We start from the raw sequence: 16440 nt of genomic DNA on the forward strand, positions 1-16440 counted from the left end.
CATGCTTATTCAATGGCAGTCACACACATCTCCTTTCATCCTGAGTTCTCTATCTCAGAGATCTCCATATGCAGGAAGTGGTTGGTCCACAGTGTCCTCTGGCAATGTTTCTTCACAGGCCTGTGCTCCGACGGCTTGCCCGAACCCTGTGCTGTCTCTAGTGTGACTCAGCATTAGTCAGAGAAGCAGAACGAGAAATCCCAGAAGAGACTGTGGCCAGCTCCCTACTTTGGGTGATGTTTTTTCTTTAATTTATTAGGTCATCTGGTGTAGGAAGATGTTAACAGAAAACTCTAAAGGAATGTTACGTTCCAGGCATGATGTCTTTATGAGCACTATCCTGAATTCACTAAAATTGAATTTAGCGATGTTAATTCCTTTTTATGCCTTGTTCTTTTCCCTGTTTTTCCACCTCATAAAATCTATTGTCTGTACTCTGAGAGACCATGGACTGTCCTAAAGGTACAATGTCAAAAAATAAAGGGGATGATTAGTTGAATATTTTCAGTGCTGTTAATACAGATTATTGGCCAATTATTTCCTTAAATTAACCCTAAAACTTTGAGTGTGGTGGTAATGTCCCAGTTTCCAGGTGCCAGAGTCAGACCTGAGCAAAAGGAGTCTGATTCCAGGTGAAATTCTCAGCCATGTGATCACATAGTCTTTGTCCAGCTTCTAAGCAAGATACGATCTGAACAGGTCTCAGGCAGCTGAGGGCCCTGTGCTTGTCTCTGTTGTTCACTGCCTTCCCCTCCACCACCTAACACATGGTGTTTATTGAATAAACAAGTGTGAGCAGTTAGCTGTGGAGAATAAGTTTCTGACATTCTTGTTTGTGAAGTTTTGTACCTAGGGACTAGGGAGGGCTCAGTGGTTAAGAGGCCTGGCTGCTGTTGCAGAAGACTCAGGTTCAGTGCCCACATGGCAGCTACAAGAGTTTCTAACTCCAGTTCTAGGGGATCTCATGCCCTCTTGTGGCTTCTGCCAGCACTGCACACATGGTACATACATATATGCAGACAAAACATTAATACACATAAAATAAGTATAAATCTTGAAATTTGCAACTAAATGGCTATATGTGTATAAGGTAGTAATGTGCATCTTAGTGGCCATTGTCAGGATTATTGTATTATATTATATTATATTATATTATATTATATTATATTATATTATTGGGCCTTTATTTGAGTCAGGTTCTCACATAGCCCCACCTGCCTTGAACTGATCTTTCTTTGGCCTACCAGGTGCCTACATCATAGGCATATGCCACCATGCCCGGTGTTTGCAGTGCTGGGGAAGGAACCAGGACTCCATGCATGTAGACAGGCCAGCTGAGCCCAGCCCCAGCCCCAGCCATGTCCTTAGAGTCTTTTAGGTAAGACTAAAGCACACCTTGACTTCTTTTTTCTCAAAATTATCAGCGGTCTTGAATGCACACTTCTCACTTCTGAATAGCTTCTCTGCTGCCTCTCATCCCTGTTCATGCCTCTGCCGCTAAAAATAATGTTTTTCTTTTTCTCTTGCTTTAGTCTCCATCTCTCAAGCAGTTGTTATTTCCTTAACTTTTGTACACTTTTTTTCCCTTTGGTTAGAACGCTTATCTAACCTTGAGAGCAGACCCCCCCCACACACACACACAAATACCATTCTCACTATATAGACCACCTCAAACTCAGAGATCCACCTGCTTCTCCCTCCAAAAAACTGGGACTAAAGGTATGTGCCACCATGCCAGGCCTCCAACCATTCTGGGTTCAGTTCAGATGTATCCTCTTGCTAGAGGCCTGCTCTGCCTCCTCCCAGCCACACAGGCACCTGTTATTCAGTTCCTAGCGGAGTGCTGTCAGGTTGAGGGATGGTATTAGTGGGTGCACATCCACTACTGTCAGGTTGAGGGATGGTACTAGTGGGTGCACATCCACTGCTGCGCCTGTAAACAGCCCAAACTGTCAGATGCCGCGAGAGCAGGGACTGAGGTGTCTTTTTCTGCCTGTGTCCACAGTGCTTGATACTTGATAGGTAGACGGCAAATATCAAAAGGAAAGAGAGGGACAGCAAGATGACTTAGTGGGTAAGAACGCTTGCCCTGCAAGCCTGAGGGCCTGAATTTAAGCCCCAGAGGCCATTTAAAGGTGGAAGGAGAAAACAGACATCACAAAGTTGTCCTCTGACCACCACACATGCACCTTGATGTGTGCATACTGTCCACCCCATAGCATATACACAAAATAATAATACAATTTTAAGGAAAAAAAAACAAAATAAAATAGATGGTGTAGTTTGTCAAATGCTATCATAAATCTTTTGGTACATTCCATTTTAGAGGTGGGACACCCTGCTTGTTCTGAGCACTGCTTTGGAGGTGAAAGTATTGCTTTGAGACATTCAGCTGAGCAATAAGCAGTGCAGCTAAAACAGAAAACAAGATCCCTGATTCCTAGCCCAGCATTCTTTTTTTAATATTTATTGATTTATTATATATACAATATTCTGTCTGTGTATATGCCTGAAGGCCGGAAGAGGGCACCAGACCTCATTACAGATGTTTGTGAGCCACTGTGTGGTTGCTGGGAATTGAACTCAGGACCTTTGGAAGAGCGGGCAATGCTCTTAACCCCTGAGCCATCTCTCCAGCCCCATAGCCCAGCATTCTTGCTTTCACTGTTTGTTTGAGGTGGAAAAAGCTGGTTTTTAAAAATCAGTACTTGTTCCATAGAAATCTGGAGATACACACCATGTCACATATGGGTCACCACACCAGCTCACATGTACTGAATGAATATAGAATGAGTACTGTTCTCAGTGCTCCACATGAGCTAATTTGTTGATTACAGTGACCCTATAAACGGATTCTCTCATCCCTACTTTATAAATGAGGAAATGTTGACATAGAAATAGAAACATCTCAAGGTCTTATAGTTAGCAAGTGTAGGCACCGCACTTAAACCCAGGCATCCTAGCTCTAGAGCCTGTATCGTTTTTTTTCATACTCTAGAAATGGTTTTTTTTAGATTTATTTATTACATATACAGTGTTCTGCTTGCATGTATGTCTGCAGGCCAGAAGAGGACACCCGATCTCATTACAGATGGTTGTGAGCCACCATGTGGTTGCTGGAAATTGAACTCAGGACCTCTGGAAGAGCAGCCAGTGCTCTTAACCTCTGAGCCATCTCTCCAGCCCCTCTAGAAATGTTTTTGTATGCAAATTATGGGCATGTGTTTTATCTAAGCTTTCCAATTTTTTTTCTCTTTCATTTTGAGACAGGGTTTCTCTGTAGCTTTGGAACTTGCTTTGTAGACTAGACTGGCCTCAAACTCACAGAGATCCACCTGCCTCTGCCTCCCAAGTGCTGGGATTAAAGGTGTGCACCACCACCAAAACAAACTTTAAAAGAGAAGAAGCCAGGCCATGGTGGTGTACACCTTTAATCTTCCCAGCACTTGGGAGGCAGAGGCAGGCGGATCTCTGAATTTGAGGCCAGCCTAGTTTACAGAGTGAGTTCCAGAACAGCTAGGGCTGTTACAAAAAGAAACCCTGTCTGAGAGGGGGGGGAGGGAGGGAGGGAGAGGGAGAGGGAGAGAAAGAGAAAAAAAGAAGTCAATTTCTATGTGTTAGTGATCTCCCCTTTTAGGAATGTAGTTCAGTGGGTTTTGAGAAAGAACACAGCACCAGAGTGTGCTTGCTATGATAACAGTTTGCGGTTTGTTTGTTTGTCTTAGTTGCTAAATCTTTATTATTTCCGTGAATTGGTACACCACAGTTTTTTACACGATTCACGAGTCAAAGAACTTTTAAGATGTTTCTGGTTTGAGGAAATTATTGACTTGTTTGTTCATATATGGCCCTTAGGGGAACACATGTTTTTATCTTCCTGAGTAGGTGCTCAGTTTCTTGGCTCATTTTATGTCAACTTGACACAAGCTAGTATCATCAGGGAGGAGGGAGCCTTGGTTAAGAAAATCCCTCCATAAGATCTGGCTATAGGCAAGCCTGAACAGCATTTTCTTAACTTGATTGATGGGAGACGACCCAGCCCATTGTGGATGGTACCATCTCTAGGTTGGCGATTCTGGGTTCTATAAGAAAGCAGACTGAGCAAGCCATGAGGAGCAAGCCAGTAAACAGTACTCCTCCATGGCCTCTTGTATCAGCTGCTGCCTCCAGGTCCTGCCCTGTGTGAATTCCTGTCCTTCAGTGATGGATTACAGTGTGTTAAGTGTAAGCCAAATAAACCCTTTTCTTCCCAACTTGCTTTTTGCCAGTGGATGTCATGATGGCTGCTGTTTCTGTAGTCAGATGGGTAAATATTGGGCTGGAGAGATGGGTCAGAGGTTAAGAGCACCACCTGCTCTTCCAAAGGTCCTGAGTTCAATTTCTAGCAACCACATGGTGGCTCACAACCATCTGTAATGGGGTATGGTGCCCTCTTCTGGCCTGCAGGCATACACACAGACAGAATATTATATAATATTATATAATATAATATATTTATATAATTATATAATATATAATAATATATATTATTATATATATACTCACCCACAGTAGCCACTTCTTCAACAAGGCCGCACTTCTCTCTGATGCCTACACATTCAGATACATGAGCCTGTGGAGATCGTTTTTATTCAAACCACGATTGTGCACACCTCTGATCCCTGTACTGGTTAAGGATGGCAAGTTTGAGGCTAGCCAGGATTATATATATATATAAAATATTAAAAAAAGATGGGTAACTATTTCAATTCAGCATGTTAGTATAATTTTCTTGATCACCTTCCCAAAGGTCAAATGATGAAACTAAACCATCTAATCGAGTAAAATCAAATGGTAGTGTAAGTTGAGGGTGACAAAACAAGGTTATAAATCTCAGGTGTCTCATGTCTGCCACTATTGTCTCAATCTATGGTCTCTGACTTAGCCAGCTATCATTATTATTATTATTATTAAATAAGTACTTTATTTTAATCATTGTGATTGCTACTCTTAGTTGTCAATTTGACTACATCTGAAATTAGCTGAAATTCAAATGGCTGGGCACACCTGGGAGGGATTTTTTTCTTTTTTTTAAATATTTATTTGTTTGTTTGTTTATTATGTATACAATATTCTATCTATGTGTATGCCTGCAGGCCAGAAGAGGGCACCAGACCTCATTACAGATGGTTGTGAGCCACCATGTGGTTGCTGGGAATTGAACTCAGGACCTTTGGAAGAGCAGGCAATGCTCTTAACCACTGAGCCATCTCTCCAGCCTCCAGGGATTATTTTCTTAATTAAATCATTTAAAGTGAGAAGATTTTTTTTTTAATCTGGATCTTTGAAGTGGGAAGATCCACCTTTAATCTGGACCACACCTTCTGCTGGCAGCCTATAGAGGGCATGGAAGAAGACTTGAGCTCTCTGCCCGCTTGCTCCTTTTCTTTACAGATCTTCATAAGAGTGGTTACTAATAACCACATGGCACAGTCAATACTAGGTTGACTTGTGATTTCCTCTGCCAGTGCCATTAGTCCACAACTCTTCAGTTTAGCCTCAGGCAGATTTTTTTTTTTTTGAGAAAGGCAGAATGTGGGTACATTCTTTTTAGGCCACTTACTAATATCCCTCTTCTCTGAAACTTCTTGAGCTGAGCTCCCACAGTTCAAATCACCCTCAATGCTGTCCTCCAAGCTCCTCTACGTATGGCTCATTAAGTCCCACTTAAAGTGTCTGACCGCTTTCCTAGTCAAAATTCCCAAAGTCTTCCATATTCCTTCAGCAAGCAGCATGGAGGCCTGTCACAGCAGTACCCTGTCCCCGGTGACAACTTCTGTTAGTCCCTGTTCTGTTGCTGTGAAGAGATACCATTAACACAACAACTCTTACCAAAGAAAGCATCTAATTGGGTGCTTGTTTATAGTTTCAAGGGTTTAGTCCATTATCATCTTTGCAGGGAATATGGCAGTAGACAGGCACGGTGCTGGAAAAGCAGCTGAGAGCTACATCCTGATCCCCAGGCAGAGAGAACCTTGTTGTAGCAGTGGCTTTTGAAACCTCAGAGCCCACCACAGTAGCCACTTCTCCTCAGAGCCCACCCACAGTAGCCACTTCTCCAACAAGACCGCACTTCTCTCTGATGCCTACACATTCAGATACATGAGCCTGTGGAGATCATTTTTATTCAAACCACGATTGTGCACACCTCTGATCCCTGTACTGGTTAAGAATGGCAAGTTTGAGGCTAGCCAGGATTGCTCCCTGCCCCCCAAGATAGGGTTCTTCTGTGTAGCCCTGGCTGTGCTGGAACTTGCTCTGTGTATAACAGGCTTGCCTTGAACTCAGAGATCTACTGCCTCTGCCTCCCAAGTGCTGGAATTAAAGGGGTGCACCACCACTGCCCGGTCCTAGGGATTGTTTTTTTTAAAAAAAAGCCTTTGTTTTCTTTTAAAATGAAAAGGTAAAATATGTAATAAGCCATATTTTCTTTTGAAGTTATCAACACAGTGTTCATAATTTGGTAAGAAATGTCCCTTATTGAGCTTGTTTGCCATGTTAGCTGTCCATTCATTCGTCGAGCACGTTTGCCATGTTAGCTGTTGTGTTTATGGTTCTCGTCTCATTGAGGTCCTGGGATATGACTTTTTTCAGTCAGTTTTTCCTGAATTTCTATCCCCAAATTTGGTTTTCTTTCATCTATAAACATTTTAAGCACAATTGTCAAGTAGAATAAAATAGCGCTGTGTTTTAGCTCCTTGTTCTACTTCAGTATAGGCTTTGTACAAGAAGGAAGGGAGGCAGAGGCAAGAAGAGGGAACCCGATCATGTGATATTGCTATCTGGCAGGAGCCTTTTGGTTCTGAGCAGAGAAACCAACTGTTTACTATTTTGGGTGAATGAGGTTGGGTGGTTGCTACGAGCGTTTTCTCTGAGGGAGCCCTTGCATCTTCCAGCTCTACACATTGAAATCAGCCCAGCCCAGCTTTTTGGCATTTGGGTAGTGGAGGGAGGTATCGGTGTCGAATCCCAGTGCTGACAGGAAGAAATGTTTTGCCAGGAGACTTACTGATTCTGCCCTTCTGCCGTCAGTGCTTTTAATGCCCCACTCCCTAAGTAAACCTGGGATCTCGCTGTTCTTGCAACCCTTTGCACTGCAAAAATGAAGTGTCCACTTAAGGAGCAATGCAATCAAATCCTCAGCAAATAGCAAATGGCTGCTCTAAGGAGGGCAGGAATGGAGACTGGCTTCTTGCAATATTGGCCTCTGGAGTCTTATATCTCCAGCACACTGGAGAAGACCAGGATTTGTCGGCCTGCCTGCAGGATCCTGCCACTCTCATGGATTGTCCTGAAGCCGAGGAAAGACAGCTGCTCTGCAGTATGCCTGACCCCTTACCACAGTTTGCGGGAAGGTTAGCGTATTTATCCCTTTGGGGTTTGCATGCCTGTGACACACACTTAAATGTATTGCTGTTGTCTACCCCCTGCCTATTTCTCTGTAGCCACTCAAGCTTTGACTTTTGATGGTTTGTTCTTTCAGAGTTTGTGTTAAAGCTTGTTGAGCATCCAACAAACTGTTAACTGAACATAGTCCTGTAGCATACATTTTAAAAATCAGATAGGGCAATGACCGAGGATGTTTCTCATGGCTCAGCCCTCTCCCAACAGTGGGTAAACCTGGGTTGTAGAAGTGATGAAAAAAAGCTGTCCTAAGGTGAGACTCTGCCTCTGTTTGTGGGTCAAGTGCACTATCTTATCAATAAATCACTCTGGCTATTGATGGGTGGAAGGGAGCTATTGATGATGACCTCATTGTCTTCTGTCTTACAGCAGCCTTCTTTGCTATTCTGAAAACAATGACAAAAGATTCTTTCTGAATGGAGTAGACACATTTGAGTTCTGCAGAAAGTTCTTCAGGAAAACCCTTCACAGGTGTTCTGGGTTACTGGTGGAAGTGGATAGAGCCTTCATCAAAATTTTGGTAAAATTTTACCAAATTTTGATGACAAAAGAATGGTCAGTCTTGTTTGTTAGTGTGGTAATGACCTGCAGTCCTTAGTTTATGCCATTAGCTGTGCAAGTGCTGCTCTTCTAAAACGTAGCATTCTTGAGTTCTCTTGGTTCTTTGTGGCTTCTGACAAGGTGACTTGAGTGTGTGGAGTCAGCAATGAATGAATCAGCTGCAGAGCAGACTGATATTCCATGCCCAGTTTGCAAAGAATTTTAAGAGCAGATTGAGAGGTGGTTGTTTGTTTGTTTTATTTTAAATCTAGAAGTATACTAGATCTATGTGAGAGAAATATCATGGCCCTGCAGAGGGAAGGAGAGACTTCAGTCATCAGGCGCACCCTTTCCTTCATAGGCCTGGAGAGCTGTACTGTTCCAGAGTCCCAACTTTCTAGGTTAATGTCTTGGCAGATTTAGCTTGGTGTAGGATGAAAACCCTGGGTTCAGGCTCTAGCCTTGGAAGTAAAGAAGCAAAGAGTATCGGCATTAGTGTGAAAAACTGTGTAAGTACTAATGCAGCCTTGTTCAAGCAGGATCAGAATGGCAGTTGATATGCTCACTCTGTGGAATTCTGTACATCTATCGGTGTGTCCAGCTTTTCCCATTGCAATACAACCCTGTTATCTACAAAATCATATGGTAGTGGCACCCCCCAAAAAATAACACCCCCAAACCTTCACTTATAAGTAGGTTTCTGACTTTGTGTTGGTCTGCATTACACACCTTTGAGGACTCAAGTCATATCTTCTCAAATTAACTATTTTTTTTTACGTAAACATCATTTTGTAAGCTCACCAAAGAAATGGATTATGCTGAATACCCAAGGGCACCCAGTGAAAATGAAGTATGTTAGTCTTGTGTTTCATTATTATAAATAAATTCCTAATAACAGTCATTTCCTTTTTTTTCTTTAATTGCCTTTGGCAAGGATCAGATCTGCCTGATAGTTGTTTTCTTAAGGAGGCATGAGCAGTCTTGGAGATGGCGTTTTGTGGTTTCATACTACCTTCTGGTACAGCTGCCCAGTACTGTGTCTTAATGTGCAGCATGGTGGTCACTAGACAAACATGGCCATTGTGCCTTGAAATATGGCTCACGTTCCTAAGAAACTAAAAGTCTCATTTTACTTGATAGCAGATAACAGATGTTCCTATTGGCTGCCTTTTAAGATGGGCCAGCTCTCTGCCTCCCTGTTTCCCTCCCTGCCTGCCTGCCTTTATTCCTCTTCACTGGCTTAACATGGCAGCTGTGGAGAGTGCTGGCTGTGGTCCTAATCTTACGGTACTTCCTACCTCTTGGCCTTGGCTCTTGCTGTTCATCTCTAGTTTATGAAGTGTTTCAAATACTTCTCATGCACTGCTGCCTCCATGAATATTACAGAATTCTTTTGTTCTTTAGTAACTTATCTCGAAGCTTATTTCTTAACATTTTAAACATTTACTTGCTTTGTATGTGTATGAATGTGTATTGGCACGTGCATGCCTGATCACCGCAGTACGTATGTGGAGGGCACTTTCAAAGTCTGTTCACTCCTTCCATCTATGGATGCCGAGGATGGATGAACTCAGGTCAACAGGCATCTTCGTCACTGAGCTGACTCCCTGGCCATTTTACACTTACCTTCTCTGTTGTATTTGTGAGTCCATTGAAGATCTTTGCATTTTTATAGTTTTTTGTTTGTTTGTTTGTTTTAGTGTATGTGATAAGCTCAGCCTTTTCTCTCTGGCCCTCCCAAGTGTATACCAAAAGCCCCTTTGTGGATCACCAGCCATACTGTGCACATTAGCTGTTAGTTTACCTAGACTGCCGATAATTACTGTGCTTCTGGCCACTAGAGGGCAGTATTGTGTCCATAGGAAGATGTTTATTTTCAAGTAACTGAAGTTTTTGAGTGCTTCCCTAGGCCAGTCTTAGTCAGTCTCGTGTATAATTCTAGCCTTCAGTGATATTTAAAAATGTTTCTGTAATGCTCTTCAGCTAGATTCAGACTATGATGTTGGACCAAGAGATGGTCCAGTTTCTTCTTGTTCCATCTGAGAGGCGTCAATCAAGTCACTGGGTGTCATAGATTAATTCCTTGAGGGTAGAAGCCTTTATGTGATAGGCAGTCATTGTCTTAGCATGGAGCAGATTGTCTCGACCCTGAGTTCCTAATTTGGTCTTGCCCGTGGTGTTTGGCCATGTTGTTCTGAGCTTTAGCAAACCAGTTTCTGATTTTCTAGTATCTTCAGTCATGATTCAAATGAGGTCATGTGTAAGTTTCTATCAGGCGTCACATTGCCTTGTGCTGCTCCCTCCTTGCTTCTGTCTTCACTTGCACACAAAGTGTGCATAGTAGAGACTAGTTGTAATATGTGTAATGTCACGTTTTAATTATTAGTTAAAGGTTGCATGCTGTTAAAAATTGGTAAGAGACATGAAGTGTATTCTACCAACCTAAGCTGTTCACGGTGATCTGTGGTTGTAACAGCACAACCAGCCATCTGTTAGAATACAGCTGGTCCTCTCATGTCATCCCCTCAGAATGAACTCTATTAGCTATTTAATTCAGACCCCTTTGTTTTTAGTACCAAGTGATTTAATGTTTTAATACCCTCTGCCTTTCTTAATAATATAACTTAAGATATTCAGAGTTATCCAATTATTGTGTGGTATCTGGACTCATTATGTAAAACCAGGTTCAAATGTAATTATTAAGACAAGACTGGTGCATTTTGGATAAGCATGAACACAGTTTGCTGTCTGATTTGTGGTTAGACAAGAAGCAAGCGTCTGGGCGTGGAGGCACACGACTTTAATCCTAGGACTGGGAAGCAGAGGCAGGTGGATTTCTATGAGTTTGAGGCCAGCCTGGTCTACGTAGTGAGTTATGGGACAGTCAGGGCTACATAGTGAGGTGGAACTTTCTTCAGTAGATTAATTAAAGTCATCAAATAAAATGTCCAGCTGAATTCATGCAATCTTACACTTACAACACACTCTTACCAAAGAAAGTTGCAGTCATGGTCTCTGCAGTTGAATAATTTCCTGTCCAGGCTTTCAGGTGGGGGAACAGAATCTACAGTCCTGTTTGGGTAGTTATAGGACTTCCCTGCTGGGAGAGCTCCTGGTGCTACTGAGTAGACATCCTGGCAAGTGTGGAATGAAGAAGGTACCCAGGGTCCTGGAACTGATCAGAATCAAACGTGCATATTAAGAAATGCAAGCTTACTCCTTTGGGGTTAATCTGAATGAAGCTCCTCTAGAGCATTCAGGTATGTGCTGAACACACTTGGGCTGTGGCCCAGGCGGATGGCACATTCCTGCACCAATCTTCTGAAGCCTGCCAGGGTCAAAAGCTGGGAGGACGGGGGTTGGGGTAGACGTGACTGTGACCTGACGAGAACAACCCGAGAGGAAATGAATGCCTTAGGCCTGAGCGGGGCTGAGCCATAGATTCTCACAGCCCTTGTGCCTGCCTTGTCTTTGACTTGGTTTCTGCTGCCAGTACATCCCTGGGACCGACCGATTCATCAGCTCTGAATGATTCCTCCAGACTGAGGCTGATCTGAGTCTAGACTGTGTACTCCACTCCTTCTCTCTCCTTACAGCCCAGCCTGCCACATTCCTAGGCCTGACCAAGCCGTCCACCGAGGAATAGGCAGGCGTGGGGCAGCATTGATATAGTCAGTTTCCCCTTCATTTGTAGTGTCCACCCTGGCTGTGAAGGAAATAGACAAGATAGTCTCTGAGGCTTCATCTCTTCCCTGCCCCCTACTTGCCTGTTGCCCTTTTGATATTTTTTAATCTGATACTCAACCTCTCCTTCCCCCACTCACACACGTCGGAGTCTCCTAAGCTATTTCTGTCGGTTTAATGATCCCCAGCTGTTGCTGTAGTTCTGGCTCATGAGAATCAGCAGAGCCAGCAGAGAAGGGACACACAGGTTGTCAAACAAGTCTCGCTCATTTTTCTGAAACCACTAGGGCGAGGCTGATTAGGGATGCTAGTACTGGCTTGATTAAAAACACAAGAGTCTCGAGAAGTGCAGGCTCCTATCAGGGACATTTTTAAAGTAAACATTTTTAGTGATTGTAGTTAATAATGCATCGGGTATTTCCAAGTGGGAATTTTGAGTTACTCCGTAGCATAAAGAATGACAGAGGTATAAGACGATGCCTATGTGAATTGCCCTGATTTGCTCATTATTAACCCAGTTACACAGGAGTAAAAACATCACATTTTGCCTCAGAAAAATGTACAAATCTTGTGCCAAACAAAATTTTTTAAAAAGTATTCCTCTTGGGGACTGGAAAGATGGCTCAGCGGTTGGTTAAAAGCATTGGCAGCTCTTCCAGAGGTCCTGAGTTCATTTCCCAGCACCCACATGGTGGTTCACACTATAATGGGGTCTGATGCCCTCTTCTGGCATGTAGTTGTACATGCAGATAGAGCACCATATACATAAAATATATAAATCTTTAAAAACTTAAAAGAGTTTTTTTAAAAAATATTTTTCTGATATGTGTGACGTTGTTTTACTTTCTATTTGAACTCATGGTCTGGCCTGTCCCCTTCCAACCATGTGCTGTGTTCCTGAAGGAGGTGGAGAACATCAGTCCCATTTCTCTGCTGACCGAATGCCGGTTTCTTCCGTAGAACTTTGTGCAAACCCTTTGCAGACCCAGCCATGTCAGGAAACAGAGCTGTGGTTCTTTTGACAGCATGAGCACGCCTAGGGTTGCTCGACTCATGTGCCTTTTCTTCTCGTCTGTCCTTACTAGTCATGGAATGGGTGCTGTGGGAATTTCTAACAGGTAAGGCCAGGGTTACTCCTATGTGGGTTTGAACTTGATGATAACAAGTTTAAGTGCTGGAGAGCACTGTGGCTGCTGACCTCATGGTTTCTATCCTCCCATTTTGTGTGAAGTTTAATTTTACAGATTTCATCTCAGACATTTTGCTGCAGCCTTTCCCAAAATTTATTTTTAAATCTCTAATCAGTTAGATATCTAAAACTTTACACTAACTAGAATTAAGTGGTGTTCTCGCTATTTCCTTGCAACACATATCCCCAAATTTCCTCTGCTCAGTTCTTTGCGATGATGCCATCAGCATTAGCCAATTGGAGAACAGAATCATCTGACTCGCCCATTGTGCAAATGGTCCACAGGTGGCAGAGGCTTTTAAACTGGCCACTAAACCTGCCCGTGACCTTGTCAACCTTGGCCACACTCATCCAGATGGGTGCCTGATCCTTGGCACCAGTGATGTGGTTGCTGAAGGAGAATCTTCATGGCACATACGGGTATATAAACTTGCCAGTGTCATCCTGCCTGTCAAGGCTATGTCCCTCCCTCCAGATTCGTCATGAACACACACAAACTGGGGCAGGGGGACGGGGGACTGCTGCCTAGGATTTTACAGGGAGAAATTGCTATGTTTGTATGTTTTTCCTTAAACAGCCAGAACTTTATGCATAAACATTTTTTAAAAAACCTTCAGATTCTCTCCCTCCCTCCCTCCCTCCCTCCCTGTGTGTGTGTGTGTGTGTGTGTGTGAGAGAGAGAGAGAGAGAGAGAGAGAGAGAGAGAGAAAGAGAGAGAGGGGGAGGGAGGGGGGAATTTAAAACTCGTGTTCTAACTTTTCTTTCGATCACTTCTTTGCCCTCTAACCCTTCTGTCAGGAAAGATCCCTCCTAAAGGCTAGAGATCAGAGCTCTGGCTGTTCTTCCAGAGAACACAGGTTCAGTTCCCAACACTTGCTGTCCACAGCCATCTGTGACTCAGTCCAGAGGATCTGACACCCTCTTCTGGAGTCCACAGACACCAGCACACTTGATCTACACAGATAGGCAAAATGACTATGCCCATAAAATAAAATTTTAAAGAAGATCTTCTTTAATATTAAAATGTATTTATTTTAAAGGAGAACTTAATTTATATATTTCCCCATAAATGTTAAAGGAAATTTTGTTATTATAGACACTAAAATTGACCATTAGAATTCTTAAGAAATTAAAAAGCCTTTAATCCTAGCAGTTGGAAGGCTGATTCAGGCAGATGTCTGAGTTTGTGTCCAGCATGGTCTACAAAGTGAGTTTTGGGTCAGCTAGAGTTACATGATGAGACCCTGTTTTGTTTTGGTTTTTTTTTGTTTTGTTTTTGTTTAGTTTTGAAAGATAAAAGTAGGAAAAGCTTATCACAACACCCAATTGTGCGTCTAGGAAAGGAGAGCCATGGCGTCTGCCACACTGCCTTCTTCCTCCCAGAATCCAGTTCTCTTTTTCCCGCCTACCTAAGTTCTGCCCTATCAAAAGGCCTAGGCAGTTTCTTTATTTGACCAATGAAAGCAACACATAGAAAGAAGACCCTCCTACACTATTAGATGGAAGATATTTATCTCTTTGAGGGGTGTGTGATTTCTGGTTTCTAAAATAGATTATTTGAAAAGAATTTTACTGGTGCTTACATGTGACATATAGATGGGAGAGAAATTTATGGATTTGTGAGAAGGTTGAATGATGGAGCTTATCAACAACACAATCAAGTTTGAAATCTCAGTTTGTGAGGTGGGTGTCTTAAAGTCAGGATTCTTCTACAGTGTTATCTTTACAGTATTACATTGTAATTAGTTGTATTCATTTATGCTACAGAGCACGTATGCTTTGATTCCATTAGAAAGCTTGTTACTCTTTGTTCTTCATAAGTAGCTGTTTGTGGAATAGTAATTTGTGCCCAAGAGATGGCAGCATTTCAGTTTGAAAGCCTGACTCTTGATGTAATTCACTAATTGAATCATAAATTCTTCTGAAGAAATAAAATTCATGAGTTTATTTTTGTTAAAGTTTAATTTTGTATATATGTGCCTTGTCTGCATATATATCACTGTACTACATGTGTACTTGTGCCTGCGGGGGCTTGAAGAGGGCATTGGATCCCCAGGAACTGGGGTTATAGACCATTGTGAAGCCACCATGTGGTTGCTAGGACTCAAACTTGGATCATCTGGAAGAGCAGCCAGTGTTCTTAACTGCTGAACCATCTCTCCAGTCCTAGATCACAAGTTTTAAAAATAATCTTTTATTTTAGAACAGCTTTAGACTTAGACAGGTGACCTAGACACCTTCAGATAGTTCTTCTTAATGCCAGCTTCTTACACAGTTGTCATTCTGAGACACCAACAATGCCACATTGCTGTCAGGTGACCACAACTTTATTTGGTGGGTTCCATCCATTCCCTACTGCTGTGACTTTTCTTTACCAAGGTCCAGTGTGGGCACCCGTTATACTGACTGGCTTTGTGTTAACTCGGTGCAAACTAGTGTCACCAATGAGGAAGGAGCCTTGGTTGAGGAAATGCCTCCATGAGATCCTGCTTAAGGCATTTTCTTAATTAATGGTTGATGGGGGAAGGGTCCTTCCCATTGTGGGTGGTGCCATCTCTGGGCTGGTGATCCTGGGTTCTCTAAGAAAGCAGGCTGCGCAAGCCATGTGAAGCAAGCCAGTAAGCAGCTCCCCTCCATGGCCTCTGCTTCAGCTCCTGCCTCCAGGATCATGCCCTGCTGAGTTCCTGTCCTGACTTCCTTCAATAATGAACAGCAATATGGAACTGTAAGCGAAGTAAACCCTTTTCTCCACAACTTGTTTTTTGGTTCTGGTGTTTGATCGCAGCAGTAGAAACTCTTAAGACATCCATGATGCATTTAACCATATGATTTTCCTCCTCTTTCCTCTGCACCCCTCCCGTTCTACTGAGTCTCACTGTGTAGCTTAGGCTGATCTCTCCTCCTAGATCTTCCTGCTTCAGCCACCTCAGTGCTGAGCTCACAGGCACACTTGGTCTCACTCGGCTCTAGCCATGGTGAGTCAGTAGGGTCCCAAAGGCAGTGTGCTTTCATTGTCTTCTGCTTTTTCATTTGTGTGTTAACTTTGGACCTTGAAATTCAGCTGGTCCCCATAGTCTCTGGTGACAGATAAGTGGATCTTTCTGGGCCTTTCAACCACTGCTTCTGCATTAACAGCTCAGAATTTTAGGCACATACTTTGAATATTCACTGTACAATTCAGTAATGAATGTTGCCAGCTTTTATGCCCTTTTCTGGCTCTTTATAGACTTATAAGGGACTTGAATCTGGGAACAGAGTACAGATGAGCTACTTACCAAAGGGAAGCAGTGCATTGCTTTGCCCTGTCCTGCCCTGCTCTTCGTTCTTTTCTTACCCTTCCCCCTCTGTCTTCTCCCCTTCTTCTTTTCCCCCCAGACATAACACCTTCATTAACTATTTGGGAATTTCACACAGTGCATCTTGATCAGGTCCACTCTCCCATCCCTGAGCCCTACCCCCACAAAAAGAAAAGAAACCACCAAGTCCAACTTGTATTGCCCAAACACCCATTGGAGCACTGTCAAGCTCCCAGTGACCAGCTCCTTAAAAAGAACTGAGTCCTTCCCACTCCTCCCCCACCAGAA

The 16440-nt window shown here is 43.0% G+C and overlaps 1 protein-coding gene and 1 pseudogene across 2 annotated transcripts in view; one reads left to right on the plus strand and one right to left on the minus strand.

The window, feature by feature from the left end:
- Mrtfa (myocardin related transcription factor A) overlaps positions 1 to 16440 on the plus strand; it is a 94444-nt gene that overhangs the window by 39284 nt on the left and 38720 nt on the right. The window lies entirely within an intron of this gene.
- LOC119822590 lies at positions 13058 to 15868 on the minus strand (annotated as a pseudogene).

The sequence above is a fragment of the Arvicola amphibius genome, chromosome 9 (genome assembly GCF_903992535.2).
Source record: "Arvicola amphibius chromosome 9, mArvAmp1.2, whole genome shotgun sequence".
Classification (NCBI taxonomy): Eukaryota; Metazoa; Chordata; class Mammalia; order Rodentia; family Cricetidae; genus Arvicola; species Arvicola amphibius.